Consider the following 12,906-nt stretch of genomic DNA (forward strand, 5'->3'; position numbering starts at 1 on the left):
AACTTTTGAATTAATGTACTGATGACTGACAAGCATGAATGAAGTTACTGCTATTGAACTGATCATGTTATGTGACAGTTTAAAGAAGAAGAATTTTGATGCAAAACATCAAATAGACGTCTTGAATGTTGTTGAAACATGACTATAAGGAAGCAGATGCGGTTTACTAGCATAACAAGTTTAAGGTACCTGGATACAAGCATTCTTCAGTTATTAAAAGAAATCGGATTTAAGGTCAAGGACACCATGACCTTGATCTTAGCCCAACAGACGATATAATAGCTAGAGCGCTGGTCATGTTCGAGGTATCCAGGCCTAAATGTTTTTTTATCAATTCAATTTTCAACAAAAGCAATAGGGTTCATCTGCTGGTCCTGCCTATACAATTTTGAGGTCACTGGGCCATAGCATTCTTAAGATATTGATCACACATCGATTTTCAGCTTAAGGTCATCACCAACCTGACCCTTGATCCTTTGACCTCAAAATTAATATTGTTCATCTGCTGGTCATGACAAATCTTACAACCAATACTTATGTGAAATTCAGGTCCCGGGGCCAAAGCTTTCTTCAGATATTGAATGTAAAGCGTCTGGACAAACCTACGGACAGTCGATCAGATTACTATATGCACCCTTGAAGGCATAAAAATCCCAAGTGCTGTAATACTAATAATTATAAACTTAAGGTTCCATGTTTGTTAAGTTTGACACAAGCTTTGGGTGGAGGGGGGGGGGGGTAAAGATAATACAATCAGGAGCATGTATGAGAAAATAAATAGGTTAATGGTATTTATTGTAAAAAATGAGCATTTAGGAAAATTAAAATGAAATACACATGATGTATTCTCAACAATTAGGCAGAAAACAATGATCGGAACAAACAACCTGTTCTGCATTTGGACTAAATACAACACCACATTGTAAATAAAACCATATTATGCATCTGACCGGAATACAATCTAGAATATGGATTCCTTGCAGAAAGAATTGATTGGGATTTTAATTGTAAAATACTCAAAAGGCTGGATTGGAAACTATGTTTCATGGTGTGAAGTGATGAACGGGAATTCTCTAGAATTTTCTTTGCTGCATTAATTCCATTATCAAGGACAGTAAACAATCGAATCCAAAATGTAGTGGCACATTTCGGTACTTTGCAGTTACCAATGTTGTAAACCCTCGATCGATAACACCTATAGGTTCCTTTTCTAGCGTACGTTGCATTTTGCAACACGTTGGATGAACATAATTGTGTGGGTCTGTTTATTTGTAATCTCTGTTGTTTTTCCATTTCCAATTGAAAATAAGAAAAAGCTTGGGTTGAGCTTATTCGCTAAAAAAGCCTTCTTTGTTTGGTGGTACGAACGAGTAGCCAAACAAGAGGAAATCTTCTTTATACAATTGCTGAATACCAACAATTGTCTCCTCGCCGACGTTAGAATACGCTGCTTGCAATGCCATGTTTCTTTGATTACGGCTTTCGTCCTTAGATAAAGGGTGTTTATATATTTCGGATATTATAAATTCGGATACTTTGACAACATCAGATGGATCTGTTAAATTTCTGAATTGTTCAGATGGAAAATTGACCTCATTAGCTATGAACCCTTGAATTTGGAAGGCTGACCATGTTCTTCTGGCTATGTCAATCCAGTTTAGGCAGTTATCTTTTACAAGTGTTTTCACCCTGTTCAACACCGTTACAATAATGCTTGGCAATGCCGTTTCCACACGGTTTCCTTGTAAAGCAGACATTATGAATTCATACTTATCTTCGTCGACTTTTAAATACTGTAAAATGAACTTGACATCCTTTGCAAAAGTTTCTTGGCGTACAATTGAAATAGGCACGACATCACATGGCTTACATAACGAAAACATGGGAGCCCAGTGTCTGTTGAGAGTTTTCCCTTGTGAAGCATCTCGTAGTATCCATTGCAAAAAGTCCTCAAATGAAACTGTCTGTGGACAAATTCTCTCAGTTGTATTCGTTTTATCTATTGCGAGTATTTTTAAACTGTAATTCCACATTAGAAATAGGTAAAGCTTATCAATATACGCTGAATACAATCTAGAATATGGATTTCTTGCTGAAAGAATTGTAGGGGATTTTAACTGTAAAATACTCAAAAGGCTGGAATGAAAACTATGTGGCATTCTGTGAAGTGATGAACGGGACTTCTCTAGAATGTTCTTTGCTACATTAATTCCATTATCGAGGACAGTAAACAATCGAATCCAAAATGTACTGCCACACTTCGGTACTTTGCAGTAACCAACGTTGTAAGCCCTCGATCGATGATAATTGTAGCTTCCCTTACCAGCGTATGTTGCATTTTGCAATACGTTAGTGGAACATACTTGTGTACGCTTGTTTATTTGTAACCTCTGCTCTTTTTCCATTTGTGCAAATTCATTTGTTAGTTCTTCATTATCATCAGCGACGCTTTTAACAGCCTCATGAAGTCGTATTCCATTGACGAGTCTCGCTGGTGTTGGAGGGAGTTCCTTTGTCTTACTGACCAGTGGAAAAATCGAGGAACTCAAAGGAGAATCAATTATTGGTGTTGAACTGACTGTGGTAGTATACACGTGTACCTTTGTGTATTTCAAGAGGCGTTTATTCGGTCGAAAGATATGGGCAGCTCTCGTCTCTGAAAAAATGAATGTGTATTCCAGTAAACAAAACTTCTTTAACCGAACGAGAGGTTAATAGTTAAGGTACAAAAGCTGTGCCATACCAATAACAAATGAATTGCATGTCCATATATATAACGGTTTGTGTGTATATATGTTATATTGTAGTTGAAATACAAGATATAGTTTTTCATATTATATCTATATACGACTATATCATAAAGGATCATACTTTATTAGAAAGAAAATTACTGATGAACACATTCAATAATGATCACCTGGCCCCAATTTCTCGAAACCTAATGTTATGAGAAAGTGTTAATTGTAAGAACGTGGTTACTTTAAGAAAAAATGCGATTTCAATTAAATATTTGGTTAATTACTTTGAACGAAACATATGTCGTGTAAAAATCATTTTAGGCTAGCTTCTGTGTTAATTTTGTTTATACTTTGAATCTGGATATTATTGTAGCCCTGTGGATATTTCAGCATTTAGTAAAAAGTGTTGTCTGCTCCAGTTCTCATATTTTGTGTTGACTGCTACCTTTCCCCCCTGATATTTGAGGTTATTGTGAGAATAGCAATCTGCCAGGATTGCAGCTTTTGGCGCACTTTTACAGCTTTATTATTTTAACTAGTTCCTGGAAGTATTTCCATGTTTGGTCTGTATTAAATGAATTCAAGAGTGTTATTCTTTTAATTGCAATAGGTTGTATTGGCTGTGCATTCTGTATTTTTGGAAGGTTTGGTAAATTCTGTTCTATCACAGTATTTCAAGATAGCAGCCCTTTTAAGTAACCCTTTGCATGTGTTTCACTGTGTTCATAATTGTTTACAGTAGTAACCACAGTGACCAGATTAACAGACACCATGGGTGAGAGATGAGAGACATGTATACAGTGAGAACACTCAGTTCCATAAACTTGTAAGTGTATCTGTAGTTGTTGTTGTCTTACATGTTTTATTGTTGTTGCCATTACTGTATTATCTTTGTAAGAAATGTTATTTATCTCATTAGTCGTTTGGTAATACGGGCCACTAAGCACATGATTATTGTATGAGATAAACCTTTTCTTTAACCTTTTGTAATAACTAAATGTGATGATGCTTTTAACTGATTACTGTTCATATTATATTTCAGTGTGTTGCTTCGTGCTTCGTGCTTCATGTTGATTCATGATTTATCTGTATAGAAACAAAGAGAGTAAACTATGGAAAACAGCTTTTGTTAGTTATACACACTAGGACATAAAACGAACCTCGACCGGCTTGGTCTTATACTCACTATAACTATATGACCTTAATAAAGGTCAGGGTAAAGGCCAGACCATTATAATGGCGCCCAACGTGATTTATTGTGAAAAGTGTGTTTTTCATATGGATTAGATTTAACCAATACACAATTTGACAAACATGCCATGCATGGAATTTAAATTTGGATTTACATGTTAATGGATCTATTGGACATTCGTTGAGATGCAACATACCGAGGAAGCCAGCACATTCCCGAGATTGACCCATGTGTACGTTGGAACTTGGATGGATATTTGGAATGACAAGGATGACATTCAGGGAAGCAGGGACCAAACCAGGATACACCGGACATGTTGAACATTTGTTGTGTGAAATGACATGTAGTGACACTTGTGTTTAGTGGCCATTGTGAGAGACTTGCTGTGTTTCTGGTTTTGGATTTTGTGAGTACCATATTTTGCCTAAAATGCTTAGAACTTGCAATTTAATTTCTATTTTGCATTTTAAATAAATAACAAATTGCAGATTCTGGTATTTTATATGATTTCTGTGAGATTTAGTTTCTGTAAAGTAAGAGAGAGATTTCACTTGCATGAATAATAATCTGGTAAAGGTATTTAATTACTAATTAATCCCTTCCTCATAAGTGCATTTTAATATTTTAAATATTCACCACAAATGTTACTCATTTAAAGTGCTGCTGTTTTGAAAATATTGTGAAAACCTATTTGTTTACATTAATCAGCTGTTCCAATACATTGCCAGTGCAACATATATAGATCTTGACCCAGTTTGAGACCTCTGAGTGCATACAGGTGTAAATTTCTAAATCAAGGGTATTGTGCAATATTCAAGGTTTAGGAGATTCATTTCCTTCTGCATTTATTTTGTACTTGATTAATTTTGTCATTTTTTGGATGTGTTTATTGAAATTAAGAGGTTAAAATTGGAACTATTTATTTTACCTGTACGGGACTTGTTTAGATTGAATCATTGAAAATTACTACGCCATTCATACGGCATGTGACTTACATTCTTGTCATGTGATCAGGGATTCTATTTATTGTCGTTGCTCTCATTGGTTGATTGTGGAGTTTTCCCTCTGTGACATCATTGATATGTACCGTCATGTGACACTATCATGTGATATTCTTACACCGTAGTATAGTTAGATAAATACATGTAGTAAAGTTTAGAAAAGTAGTACTTGACATTAGATAAATGTAGATTGATAGTATTTGTGTTTTATAGTTAATTAATCAAAGACTATTGTAGTATTTAGAAAGACACTGTAGCAATTAGGTGCATAAGTGGCTGTTAAATTAGCCAAATTAATAAGACATTTATTTATTTGAACTTAGAAACATTTTTTTTTGTACTCAAATGATTTTATTTGAACTTAGAAATATTTTTTGATACTATAATGATTTCATTCAAAATAAACATTGTTTTGAGTGAATTGTAGAAATTTATCATTGTATTTTAAATAAATTTAAAATACTTTGATGGTACAAATACACAAAGAAAATATGTACATGTACAATTATTAATATTATTATCATAAATAATAATATTCATAATATTTTATTTGCAAATCACAGTGACAGAAATAAATTTGACTTATATAATTTATTATTCTTTGCGAGAAAGTGGTAAAATTAAATTGAATATTTAACCGGTTATAGATTTGTATGTAATGTGAAAGCTGCTTTTGATGGAAAGAGAAACAAGACAATCTAAGGACTAAATAGTTATGAGTTGTCATGATTTGGTTTGTTTGAATTAAAGATACACCTTTAGTGTTGAAGTAAATGAAATTAAAGGGACAGTTTAGAATTTCATGCGAACTAAAGGCACAGTATGAACACATGTGTGAATTAAAGGGACAGTATTGATCATCCATGTTGAATTAAGTTAAAGGGACAGTATTGAACATTGTGTGAGTTAAAGGGACGGCATGACAGTTCGGGTTGAATTGAATTAAAGGGACATTACAAGTTGAAATGCTTGAATGAGTTGTCTGATATGTGCATTGGCATTCACCATTGTGTATTGAAAATATAATAAGAGAACACTTATAGTGAAGCAAAGTGGAGTTGAATAGATACCAACTTATGGATGGAATATATGAGTTTATGATACATTGTGATGATTCGTGTGAAATTGGGAGTCATGATATTGCGAAAATAGATTATTGATTATTCAGACGGAGTGATTAAGGAATTTGAATCTACTCATTATCACAGGAGTTTGACTGATTGTGTGAAGTGAAACTATGGTGTACGTTAGGGACACTTATGAAGTGAATTGTGAATTTCATTTTGGAAACTGAGTTTATTTGAAGTGATTTGTGAAATGAGATCATAGTTGGTGCAGCAGTTGTGCCGTTTGGATTTATTAGTGTGAATTTTACATTTTTAATTTGTGTTGTGGTGAAAGCATGGTCTTGTGTTGAAGACTTAGTGATGAGAAGTGGTACCTATTGTGATTTGAAATAATTGTATGGTGCTACATATGGAACATAATTCATTAAGTAGTGATTGATCAAGTGAATTATCTTTGGGTGATGAATTAAGTGCTAAACATGCAAATATTGTGATTATTTGTAGTGAAAAGTGACAAGTGAACACTTGCGTGTGAACATAGTTGAATTATGGAAGTGATTTGTGTGCTTAAATGAACATTTTGACACTGGGACATTGTAACTTTAGTGTTAAACAGTGATAAGTGATACTTGTGATTAAGCTTTGTGAATGTTAGTGCATTAGTGAACTTAGTTCAGAATGGCAGAATTTGTTGATGAAGACAGCGATATGGAGTGGGAGCATGAGACCTACCTGTACCCGCCATTATCCACATTCAGCGGAAATGAGTCGGACAGTGATGTCAATTGGGATACATTTAAATTTGAAGTTGAGATGTTGGTGGAAAGTAATGCCTATAGTGAAAATGAGATACTTATGAGTATACGGAAATCATTGAAAGGCGAGGCATTTGATATAATGAGATTTCTGGGTGTGAATGCAACTGTTAAAGAAGTTTTGGTGAGGTTAGACAGTAACTATGGAAGTTTGGAAAGCCGAGTAGAGGTATTAAGAGATTTTTACTCATTGGATCAGGGTGCAGAAGAATCAGTGTCTAGGTTTTGCGCAAGAGCTGAGTATTTGTTTTATAAGGCAATAAAACTTGATGGTTTGAAACAAAGTGATACTGAAATTTTGAAAAGAACTGTGCATAAAGGTTTAAAAAGAGATATTAGGCATCTTTCATTCTACAAGCTGGACACTGTACAAGATTATGATACATTTGTTTTAGAGTTAAGACGTCTTGAGCTGGACTTAGAAAGAGATAAGAAAGTGGAAACGGAATCAAACATATATAGTAACTCGGCACAAGAAGTTGATAGTGAACCTGAAGTGAATGAATTAGTTAAAAATTTATATCATAGAATTGAAATTTTAGAAAAGGAGAGAGAAAGTGGCTATTCAGCAAATACTTACAGTTTTGGAAGAAATTATAGAAGATACAAACCCCATTATGATAGAAGAAGGCCACAGTTTTACCCAAGAAGGCCAACATATACTCATTCATTTGCGCCTGCCTGTTACCAATGCAATAAAAAGGGCCACATTGCAAAGGACTGCCCGATAATAGTGTCCAAGCCCATAGTAAAAAATCTGAACAAGACGAAGAGGGATACTCAGCTAGTAGGAGACACGAATGAAACAGATGTAAAAGTAAATGGCATAACAGCTAAAGCACTTATTGACACTGGAAGCTGCGTGAGTGTTATGTCGAAGGCATTTTATGACAGTCATCTCAGCCACATTATAATTGAGCCAGTGAATGAGGTTTTGAACGTGGAATGTGCCAATGGTGAGAACTTGCCGTATGAGGGCTGCATTGAAGTGGAGTTAGATGCTGGACAAGGACTACAGTCAGCAGAGACACAGCCTTGTTTATTTCTTGTCAGTAAAAATACTCAGTACTCTGACAAAACTCCACTGATACTTGGAACTAACATCCTCAACATACTTCTGGAAGGATGCAAGTTAAATTTTGGCGAACAATTCTTACAAAAGGCCAAGCTTCATATGCCATGGTATTTATCCTTCAGATGTATAGTTATCAGAGAACGGGAGCTGAAACGAAGGAAGAATCGTATAGCTGTCATGAGATCTGTCAACCAGAGAGTTATATTGAAGCCAAATGAGAGCCTTGACATTGAGTGTTACACAGATAAGGAATTGGAATATCATAACACTACTGCTCTTATTCATGAAGCTGATAATACCTACCTGCCTGACTTTGTGGACATTACACCTGGAATAATACACTACGAATTTAAGAAGAATAAGCCAGTAACAGTAAACATTTCAAACCTCACCACCAACACCGTATCCATCGCTCCAAGATCTATAATTTGTGAACTTCAACCAGTTACAATTGATAATGATGTGCTAAATCATATTGAGAATCAGTCAGTGAAGGACGTGTTAAAAGAAGTTCATATAGACGAGAACATGAAGCTTAATGCAGAACAGAAAAGACAGATTGACGAATTACTAGAGAAACACCGCGACATTTTTTCAACTGGAGACACTGACATTGGCGTGTGTGACATGATGAAACACCGCATAGATTTTCTCCCAGGGTTCGAAACACCATTTAAACAACGCCATAGACGTATACCACCAGATATGATCAACGAGGTTAGACTACACATAGAACAGCTTCTGGCTGCAGGCATTATACAGAAGTCCAGGTCGCCATGGGCTTCTAATGTAGTTCTTGTGCGGAAAAAGAATGGCAAGCTGCGTATGTGTGTTGACTATAGGCAACTGAACAACCGATCAGTCAAAGATGCTTACGCACTGCCACGCATCGAAGAAGTTTTTGACATCCTTCATGGCAGCCGGTTCTTTTCAACGATCGACATGAAGGCCGGCTATCATCAGGTCGAGATCGAAGAAGGTCACAAAGAAAGCACAGCATTCACCGTAGGACCACTGGGCTTCTACGAATATATTAAAATGCCGTTTGGTATGTCAAACAGTCCAGCAACTTATCAGCGGCTGATGGAGGAGTGTCTTGGACCCCTGAACATGACCATCTGCGTGATATATCTGGACGACCTGATCATATTTTCTGATACTTACGAGGAACATCTGAAACGACTTGACATAGTGTTAACAAGGCTCAAGGAATGCGGGCTGAAGTTATCACCAGAAAAGTGTTTCTTTATTCAGGAGAAGGTACATTTTCTTGGCCACGTAGTCAGTGAAGAAGCCATTGAGACAGATCCCGCCAAGATACAGAAGGTGCGTGACTGGCCAGTACCCAATAATGCAGACGAACTTCGCTCGTTCCTTGCCTTCGCTGGGTATTACAGGCGGTTCGTGAAGGATTTCAGCAAGGTTGTACGACCACTATCCGATCTCCTTCCGGGCACTGCGACCAAAAAGTCTAAGCACAACAAAAGCAGGAAACCTGAAAAAGAATGGCAATGGACTTTAATAGAACAGGAAGTATTTGAACACCTGAAAGAAATACTTACCCATCCACCGATCCTTGCATACCCTGATTTCACCAAACCCTTTGAAGTACACACTGATGCTTCGTTCAAAGGACTAGCAGCAGTATTGTGTCAAGAACAGGACAAGCAGAAAAGAGTCATAGCCTATGCAAGTAGATCTTTAACGAAATCAGAGAAGAACTATCCGGCTCACAAATTGGAATTTTTGGCACTAAAATGGGCACTTACTGAAAAATTCTCCGATTACCTGAAAATAAAACCCTTTACAGTACTTACAGATAACAATCCTCTTACTTATATACTTACCTCTGCGAAACTTGATGCTACTGGACAGCGATGGGCATCTGCACTTGCACAATACAATTTCGAGATCACATATAGAGCTGGACTGAAGAATGCTGACGCCGACGGCATGAGTCGATATCCCAATGTAGAAGAAGAGTCAGAAGAAGGGAGAAGGGTAAAGATTGAGGACAACACAGTCAAGGCGAAATGTGGCATTATTGCACCACCATATTTTGAGACATTGCCATCAATGAATATCAGTATAGTTGATGCTACCGAGATGCCAGGACAGATGATGGCCCAGAAAGAACTAAGGGAAGTAAGACGGAAACAGCGAGAAGACCCGTTGATAGAAAGATGGCGAAGAGCTGTTATAGATCAGACCTTACCCCGATACAACCACGGACGAGACGATATCACCATGAAAAGACATTTCAAGAATTTCAAAATGAAGAGAGGAGTACTGTACAAGCAGATGAATGAAAATGAAAAGATCATAGAACAACTTGTGTTACCTGAAGTATATAGAAAGGAAGTTTTAATGGGACTGCACAATGATGTTGGTCATCCGGGACGTGAACGGACACTTTCCCTACTCCGGGAAAGATATTACTGGCCTGGTATGACATCAGATGTTGACAAGTGGGTCTCTAGATGTGATAGGTGCTTACGGAGGAAGACGCCAACCAACACCAGGGTACCACTAGTCTCCATATGTTCTACATATCCTTTGGAGCTAGTCTGTATGGACTTTTTGACCCTGGGGCCGTCTAAGGGTGGAATTGCAAACATTTTGGTTGTTACAGATCATTTCACGAAGTTTGCACAGGCTATTCCACTGAAGAATCAGACTGCGAAGACCACAGCGGAAGCCTTTTACAACAACTTTGTCTTGCACTATGGCATTCCGACTGTTCTACACTCTGATCAAGGGGCTAACTTCGAGTCCGAAATCGTCCAAGAGCTCTGTAGGATTACAAACATGCAGAAAAGTAGGACTACCCCGTACCATCCGATGGGCAACGGTCAAACCGAACGGATGAATAGGACACTACTGAGTATGTTAGGGACGCTAGAACCAGGTCAGAAACATGACTGGAAGAAGTTTGTTGCACCTCTTGTGTATGCCTACAACTGCACACCACACGAGACAACTGGTATAGCGCCCTTTGAGTTGATGTTCGGTAGAAAGCCAAAATTGCCTATAGACGCAGTCTTTGAGATTGATACCGGTGACACTCCGAAGAAGCTGAGTACTAGAGAATATCTAGATGATATGAAGGAAAAAATTATGAAGACCAACGAGATAGTCCAGAAACACACCGAGAAGGCTCAAAGTAAACAAAAGAAGTATTACGACAGAAAGGCCAGAGCGGCTGAGATACAAGTAGGGGATAGAGTTCTGGTAAAGATACTTGCCTTTGAAGGAAAACACAAGATTCAGGACAGATTTTAGGAAGACATCTATGAGGTTATAGAACAACCAAGAGTAGATATACCCGTATTTAAAGTGAAAAATGAAAAGTCAAACAGAGTGAAGACGCTGCACAGAAACCATTTAGTCCCTGTGAATTACAAGGAAGAGCTAGATGAAGATGTGACAGTAGGGAAAGTGCCTGAAGAGACATCAGCTCATAAAGAGGATGATGTACAGGCAGAAAGACCATCAGATGATAAGAGAGATGAAGTAGCGAAAGGTGAAGAAAAAGGTGTCGACACAAATGAGGATTCAGAAACAGATGACGAGTCAGGTTATTTTTTTGTAGTAACTACATCTAATGGTGGGGACGCCCATTTACCTGTGACAACTGGAAGAGTTGATGGAACTATTGAAGTAGTAGAAGATGATAGGAGAAACAGAAATAGCGCTACAGTGGAACATAGAGATGTTATTGAGATCAGGCCTGATGTGGACGAGAGTGGCAGAAATCCACCTCTGATGGACGTTGAAATAGTACAAGATGGTCAAGGACAGAATACTGGGTATGAACGGCAAGATAGACAGGAAGACCGAATTGTAGAACAAAGTGATGATGAACCTAAAGAACCTGAAGTGGAGACAAATGAAAACTTAGCACAGGCGACAAGAGAAGCAAATCTGAGAGAAGAAACTCATCAGAAATTGGTCGAGAATGGAGAAAGCGGACAGAGAAGTAGAGAGAGAGTGAGAGAAAGTAATAGAGATGAACAAGCAGATAGGCATAGAGATCAAACAGTAGATGCTCAACCTACTGAAACTGAAGAGGATATGGAAGAAGGTCTGAGAAGATCAACAAGACAAAGGAGAATGCCTGCTAGATATGACGCATATCAGTTAAACCAGATGGTACCAAGACCACATGATTCGAGAATAGTAGCTCTGACGATGTTGGTCGAGTCAGGAATATTGATGAATATGGATACTATGATAGCACAGAAGTTAGTAGATTCTGTTTGGAAGTGAAATACAATTATGAAAAATGAAATTTGTTTTACTGTATTTTATTGAATTTTTAAATAAATTGAATAAAACGCCATGAATTTTCATATGCTCGAGACAAGCGCGGACGCTTATTTTCAAGAGAGGGAGAGAAGCGGCAGTTACAGATTTTTAAAGTCTTAAATATGAAATTAACAGGAAGTAGTATATTTAAAATGCTGAAATTGTGATTTTGTGTGTGCAAATTTTGAATTTGTTTGACATATATTCGTGTGATTATAAGGTCATATTGTTTGAATAAAACAGATTAGTTTTAAGAGACGTAATACAGTTTTATACTAGAGTAGTTATAAGCTAGTTCTGATTTCAATCTTGTTGGAAGTTGTAGTAGAGGTTGTTTACAAGTTGTGTAGAAAAATGACGAGACGTCATTTCTTAGGGCAGGGGTGTATGTAGCCCTGTGGATATTTCAGCATTTAGTAAAAAGTGTTGTCTGCTCCAGTTCTCATATTTTGTGTTGACTGCTACCTTTCCCCCCTGATATTTGAGGTTATTGTGAGAATAGCAATCTGCCAGGATTGCAGCTTTTGGCGCACTTTTACAGCTTTATTATTTTAACTAGTTCCTGGAAGTATTTCCATGTTTGGTCTGTATTAAATGAATTCAAGAGTGTTATTCTTTTAATTGCAATAGGTTGTATTGGCTGTGCATTCTGTATTTTTGGAAGGTTTGGTAAATTCTGTTCTATCACAGTATTTCAAGATAGCAGCCCT

This window comes from Mya arenaria, chromosome 17 (genome assembly GCF_026914265.1).
Source record: "Mya arenaria isolate MELC-2E11 chromosome 17, ASM2691426v1".
NCBI lineage: Eukaryota > Metazoa > Mollusca > Bivalvia > Myida > Myidae > Mya > Mya arenaria.